Source organism: Glandiceps talaboti, chromosome 11 (assembly GCF_964340395.1).
Source record: "Glandiceps talaboti chromosome 11, keGlaTala1.1, whole genome shotgun sequence".
Taxonomy (NCBI): Eukaryota; Metazoa; Hemichordata; class Enteropneusta; family Spengelidae; genus Glandiceps; species Glandiceps talaboti.
The window spans coordinates 23957464-23963463 of record NC_135559.1 but is presented as its reverse complement, the minus strand read 5'-3'; the positions used below and the strand labels follow the sequence as shown (position 1 = coordinate 23963463).

The window sequence follows — 6000 nt, the reverse complement described above, 5'->3', positions numbered from 1 at the left end:
ACACAGACACACAGACAGACAGCAGACAGACAGACAGACAGACAGACAGACAGACAGACAGACAGACAGACACACACACAGACACACCTTCCCCTTTTAATACCTCCAGTACCCTTACAGGAGGTAAAAACAGAGAGACCTTAGGGAAGGCAGATATATCAAGTGTATCGTAATTACGCGTTAGGACGCGTTATGCCGGGTAAAGACAAGTGAAGCCGATAAAGGACGACGAATATTCATAAGGTTTCACGCATATTCATGAGCCAAAGTTTGTACATAAACATCTATTGTCTGTCGATCACTAATCTGAAAGACGCGGCTTTACGTTGTTCTACGGGTTAAACAATACATATAATATTAGTATGTGTCTCCAAAGAGTTACCCATTTGTATTTCGATAGCTTCCGATCAAACAACATGTCTTACCTACGTCTCTTGTCTAATTCTCAACGAAGATCAGAAGGTACAGGGAATATTTTCCCTGTCAGCCCTTTTCAGGTCCCTGATCTTCGTTTCGACATAACTCCATTCAACATACTGCCGTTCACCCCAGTGGGCGTCAAGGAATACACGAAATCCAAGCCACGGCAGAAGCACAGCGGCTGTACCGACGTGTACGTCGGTGTATTTAATTTGATGTACAAACACTCAACAGATAATCTGAAAAATCTAGCTTGGTTTTTTCCTTTCTTTCTTTTGTATTGTTCGTAAATTTGAATATAAGGGACGAAAATCAGTCGGCGAACGTTACAAGGAAGATCGCAACGTTTCGTGAATAAATCGCAGACTTCTTGAATATATCGATTTCTGTACTATTGAACAATTGAACTCGTAATGCCCTGTGGAGTGATAATTGGGCAAAGAAAATCACAACACTACACAAAACAGATGCGATAATTGTGAATCGTGTTTTTCAAACGACCACTTTCTCCTTTTCAGTGTACGGTTTAGCCACAATAATCAAAGTGTCAACGTCGGCATAATGTTGATCATTGACAGCGTTTTACATACTAATGATATAATAATAGGGAGGATGAGAAAAAGACTTGGGAAAGTTGTCAATGTCTTCCAGAATGCGTATTTCCGTCAGTGTTTTCATTCACACTCTGCATGTGTACGTACGTCCCACCTTGAAAATTCACCTATCAAAACACCGAACCTTAGCTTACTGTTTTGTTCATGAAATACATAGTTTTTTAAAATTATTATCATGCCCTAGTTATTTTCATCATGGTTACTTTTCGACATTAGAGTAACCGTCTTTCAATAAAAATCGTTATGTTTTGGAAAAGAAAGGAAGAAACTGGAGTTTAATCCTACATGTCATTTACATTTTTAGTGTTAGTACGTTATGTCCCTGGTGTAAGGTACCACAGGGCGTGTATTATAAGCTTAGGCCGGCCCTTTTAATTTTTCTGTTTCTCATCTCACGACAGATCCTAATTTGCAGCTCCGACATCAGAAAAAAACAACTTTTTTTTTTATTTCCGACCGACCCCTGAGTTCAACACAGCAAGATTGTAAGGTTCGAATGAACATCAAACGTTCCTCATGGCGTCTTAGGCCAGTGTTCTGCCGAGGCCGCGGCCTTGCAACATTGGCCCTCTAAAATTACAAATGACGCAATAATTTTCCCAACTTGCGTCGCTTTGGTGCATTCATTTTACAGCAGACATAAAAATTATCTGAGTCCAGGGCCAGGCACTGACGTCAATCCCACAAGAAGTATACTGACTGCGTAAGGGAAAGTTTTGTTGAAATCATATAAGGTACAGGGACAACGCACAGTTCTATTGTTAACATAAAAAATGCCACAAAAAGATCAACTTTGATAAACTTAATCTACAAATTGAAACATTAGGGGGAGTAGATGAGACGTCTAAATTGACGTCGTCTCTCGTCACATCTTTTGTCTACCATCACTGTCGCGACCTCTGACCTACTCACTGAAGTGTGCAAAACACTGAACTTGCTACAGGAAATCGGAACATCTATCTGCCAAAGCTCAGAAGCCAATTTATGGGACAGGTTGTGTTTTTTTTTCATTTGTTGATGGGGGTTAGATTAATGGAAACGAAATTAGTACATGTGTATTTTAATTCCGAAAAGTTGTGTTAGGGGATCGCGTTGCATGATGGTGACAGTGAAACATATGAATGTTGGGCACTGAATCAATGCGTGATCACTGGCATGGCCACTATACGGCGTTACAAAGCATCCTAACTTTGACGTTGTTGATAGTTTTAGTTCAAGATTTCTGAGTTTCAAGGACACCTAATGTCAGCTTTCCGTATCAAGTTTACAGTATGTAACTAATGCTGTCATTTGATATAGCAAGACCAAATCATGATGCACAGCCAGTAACGGTAATTAATAAAAAATAAATTATTTCAAAGTTTGTTTGACTGTATTATTTGTAAGTTTTTCGTTCACATTTGGTACTTTTTAAACTCGAGGATTTTTTTCTTCTTCAAAATGTTGTTTTTTCTTAACCTCATTAATTTGAAGAGGGAATGATAAACACAGCAGTGTACTAATTTATATAGTAGATCGCTATACCGGTCATGAGTACTCAGGGCTCGAAACAGTCTATCTGTTGGCACGGGGCTACCACTTTCAATATTTGGCAGCCTAAGTGAGCTACTATTTACCTAAAAGGCTTACAAAATATCTCGAAGATCTACAATGTGGAACAATGTATTTGCAATGAAAGTGTCGATTTTTCGCGACCGTGCATGTACGATAAAAAAAATGTGCCGTGCAACATTTTAACTACAAAAACAAAATACGACACTGCAACGACTACAACGCATTCTCCCGCTGCTATGCTCGCTCTTTTAATTTTAGTTGCTTTCACAATGTCTATGAATGTACGTTGGGCTACTCACTCCTCAATCCGATATTTGAGAATTGTTTTTCATTTTACAAATCACCGATATTGTTTCATTGTTTCACATTGAATAATTCTAAACTTCATTGTTGTTGAAAACTGTAATTTCCATTCTAAAGGGTTGCTTTGAGGGTAACATGTAAATTAGACGGCTGCATAACCGAGCACAAATGAATCCATGATAATTTTCTAACTTGGACGTCATCACACCGTGATTACAATTTGAAGTTAGTAGCGGTGGATTCGTCGGGCAAATTACAAGTAATTCAACTGTTTCTGAGTCACTTTTCTCTATGTTTCTTACCAAGATATTACATTTATTTTGTTTATGGCTTAAGTTCAAGTAAATTACATTTTACGTTGGGAAATTGCGGAAATACAAGGTTTCATATCACTGAGTCCGCAGCCTGAGAATAGTAAACCGGTCATTCACTAATGAGTCAACATGGCATTGCTGATGTCATGTGTGTTGATTGCCGATGTATACATATTTGGTAAATGACACTCGTAGTCGTTCTCGGCTTAAATCCTATCGTATAAAATGAAGTTTCAGTTGATATTGTTCGCAGTAATTATGAATTTCTAAGACCTGTTTTACTTGTAGTCGCATTTAAAAGATACAAAATTAGTAATGACATACGAAATGGGCGTACAGTGCGACACACTAATCACCGTACCACTGCACTGGCACTGGCATACCGTAATCCGACATCGTAATTAGTTGTACTTGTATTTTGGAAATTGAGCTTTTGACCTTTTCTTGCTTCATCATCATCATAAGCACACAGGGTTTTGGTTGTATAATTGTGGAAAGGTCATCACATTCCCAAGGGCCGTGGTCGATTACCGATACATCGCGTACAATTTAATTCGATTAAAAATTTTGTATGCACACCTTCCTCTTCTGTCTGTGTATTATTATATTTTTTTTTTAGACATCTGGATGTCTTTTTATCATTTAACGATATTAACTAGTTGTATGTACCTTTACATGTGTTGTACGGGACTACCAGGGAAACAAGTTCATTTCGAGCCCTGTTGATTGTGCATAGTTCCGATGTTTTTTACTTTTTTTTTCAAATTACGGTCAAAGACGCACAAAGACGATGTCGGTACTGGAAACAAACCAAGGCGATAACATCCCGAAACGCGTGAATACGATGTACTTATAGAAAACAAAGGAGGGCAAAAGTCATTATCTATTGTCAGTTATTCATGAACTACGAACACCTCATTATCTCCCGTTTCTCGTCGTTTATCGTCTTCACGCGTCTTCACCCGGCGTAACTCGTCCTGACGCGTAATTACGGTGCACTTGATATATCTGCCTTCCCTTAGTAAAAACTATTTAATAATAATAAGTAATAATAATAAGTTTATTTCATAAGTTTATGTTGTCATTTTCTTGATATCACTTCTCTGATCATGCAACAACACTTGTGAACCTAAATCAAACAGACTTAGATATGTTGTGTCTGCTCGTTGGACATGGAACATGCCTACTCATGTTGTGTCTCCTCATTGGACATGAGACATGCCTACTCTTCAAGATGACGTCATGGAATAAACCATTCAACAATAAAGGATGGGTCGGGTACGGGGGGGGGGGGGGGGGGGATCCTGTTCAAGCATGTCTGAGTTATGGCTTTGGACATGAAAACTGCACCAAAAAAATGGCTGCCAGGCAGCTATATCGGATTGTATCACAACAACAATGAATATGCACATGCATGTTATAGAACACTGTCCTAATACCAACTTTGAATGAGATCTGTTCAAGCATGTCTGAGTTATGGCTTTGGACAGGGAAAATTTGCAAACAAAATGGCCTCTAGGCGGCTATATTGGATTGTATCATGAAACAAATTGATGTGCATATGTATGCCATTGTATGTTTCCCTGTACCAAGTTTGAAAAAAATCGGTCCAGGCATCTCCAAGAAATGGCTCTGGATGGACGGACGAACGAACGGAAGGACAGACGGACGGAACCCAATCCATAAGTCCCGGTCCCTGACTTCGTCTGACGGGGACAAAAAACACCCAAACAAGCCCTGAATGCATTTGTTTGTGAAGTTTCTTATTTGGAAAATTAAAATGTGGCTCGTTTACATTACATGCCTGCCAACCACTGAATCAGGGCAAAAATGACATCGAAGTTCATGTATCATTCTATTATCTAGTTCAAGAGAAAATACAACATCGTCACTCCACACACTCGTTTGGCAGTTTTGATATAAATTTTTGCTTTCTTTTTTTCAGGAATGGATACTGTGGGAGGCTGTGATCCCATTGTTGACTTACTCAAAACACAAAAACAAAAATTACTGAACAGAAGAAAACACACACCCATGCACATTCTCCACAGAAAAAACAAAAAATAGATCAGTGATTGTATATTGAATGAGTAGTCATATGAAGAAAAACCAGATTTAAACTGAATGCCTCCCGTAAGGGAATTACTAATTATGCAAATAACTCATTAAACTAAAAAAAAAACTATGGTAACAGGCTTTGTTTTTGGACAAGCGTGCTTTCTTAGGTTAATGTATGTGCTAAATTATACAGAATTTGAAGATTGCATGATACTGCTTAATTACTGAATACCGTTCATTATTCAAAATACTCATTAAAGGTAAAAGTTGTAGGAACAAACTTCATAGGACAGGTGCGTATTATTATGGTTGATATATGTATCATATTATACGAAATTTGAAGCTTGCATTTTTAAGATACAACCTAGTTACCTAAAATAATTAATTATGCAAATTTTTCATTAAAACTGACTAAGCTATATCAAATATTTTATAGGACATATCCGCTTTGTTATGGTTTAAATTTAAATTATATTGAAATTCAAGTATGCAGTCTTAAGATATAGCCTAATTACCAAAAATAATTAATTATGCAAATTATTCACAAAATCTTCAAACAAAATCAACAACTTTTATAGGAGATATGCACTCTGTTATGTTTAACATATGTACTAAATTGTATTGAAATTGAAGTATGCAGTCTTAAGATATAGCCTAATTACCAAAAATCATTAATTATGCAAATTATTCATTAACACTGAAAGGTACATCAACAAACTTGATAGGACATATGTGTT

The 6000-nt window shown here is 37.4% G+C and overlaps 1 protein-coding gene across 1 annotated transcript in view; it reads right to left on the bottom strand.

Annotated features, from left to right (window-relative positions):
- The window catches only part of LOC144441941 (glutamate receptor ionotropic, NMDA 1-like), a 166961-nt gene that overhangs the window by 83333 nt on the left and 77628 nt on the right, over nucleotides 1-6000 (bottom strand). The gene's annotated exons all lie outside the window — the stretch shown is intronic.